This window comes from Myotis brandtii, unplaced genomic scaffold, assembly GCF_000412655.1.
Source record: "Myotis brandtii unplaced genomic scaffold, ASM41265v1 scaffold975, whole genome shotgun sequence".
Taxonomy (NCBI): Eukaryota; Metazoa; Chordata; class Mammalia; order Chiroptera; family Vespertilionidae; genus Myotis; species Myotis brandtii.
Genome location: NW_005372049.1, coordinates 407,508 through 408,633, shown reverse-complemented (window position 1 = coordinate 408,633; position 1,126 = coordinate 407,508). Strand labels below are relative to the sequence as shown.

Here is a 1,126-nt window from a genome sequence, read left to right as displayed (position 1 = left end):
CCCTCCCAGGCTTCTCTCATGCGGTCCCCTCCCCACGGGTCAGGGCCAGCCATTCCACAGGCGTGAATGGCCCGGGGTGCGGGCGCGGCGGTGGGCAGGGCGGACTCGCTGTGACCACAGGGGGGGAAATCCTGCCGCTTCCCCAGGCTCTCGGGGGTCAGGCTCGGACACAGAGTCCGCCTCCTCGAGTCTGGAACACAGACGCCCGGTGAGTCAGTAACCAGGACGCTGACCCAGGGGGGGCAGGACCCGGAGACCCGCGGCTCCGCACCCTGGCACAGGGCCGCAAGCTCCTCCTCTAACGACACAAGACCCCCGACTGCTCAGCCCGCGGGCGGCTGGGGCGGCCAGCGCTTTATGGGACCCGGTGGACCCGCACGGCTTACTGGGACCTCGAGGTGGGGAAGGGTGATTGCAGGGTGGTGGGCTCGGACGGAGAGGTGAGGACGCCGGGGACGCGAGAGGCTGTTTCCGAGCTGCGGCAGACGGACAGACGGACAAGAGAAAAAGCAGAGCCTGAGCCCAGGCCCCGGCTCCGTAATTAGGACCAACTGTGGGCGAGGAATGCTGACTCGGCGCCCGCTTGTTTGCCTTCTCTCCGGTTTCAGAGCGTCCCCCCCGCCCGCCCCTCCTCGCCTCTCACAGGGGAAGGGAGGGAAACAGGCTCTTTCCTAGCCTTTCCCCCTTTTTTTAAAAAAAAAAAAATATATTTTTATTGATTTCAGAGAGGAAAGGAGAGGGAGGGAGAGATATAGAAACATCCGTGATGAGAGGGAATCATGGATCGGCCGCCTCCCGCACGCCCCACACGGGGGATGGAGCCCGCAACCCGGGCCTGTGCCCTGACGGGGAATCGAACCCTGACCTCCTGGTTCACAGGTCGTCATGTGGATGCTCCACCCCTGAGCCTCGCGGGCCGGGCGCAAATGGACAACTTTAACAGTATTTCCGTGACCGTCTTCCGCTCTGAACTAGCCACTCACCGGGGGAGACGGTGATGGGCGGCCGCGCGAGCTGTCTTCACTTGGGCCGATGCGTTGGCTCATCCAGCCGCCGACCCCAGCCAGACCTGGGACACTATAGCAGGTCACCTCGCATTCGAACCTCCGTCCACCACCATCCCCCT

The 1,126-nt window shown here is 64.0% G+C and overlaps 1 protein-coding gene across 1 annotated transcript in view; it reads right to left on the bottom strand.

Moving 5' to 3' along the window:
* The window catches only part of NAV1 (neuron navigator 1), a gene marked incomplete at its 5' end in the record, with an annotated part of 68,855 nt that overhangs the window by 29,216 nt on the left and 38,513 nt on the right, over positions 1-1,126 (bottom strand). The gene's annotated exons all lie outside the window — the stretch shown is intronic.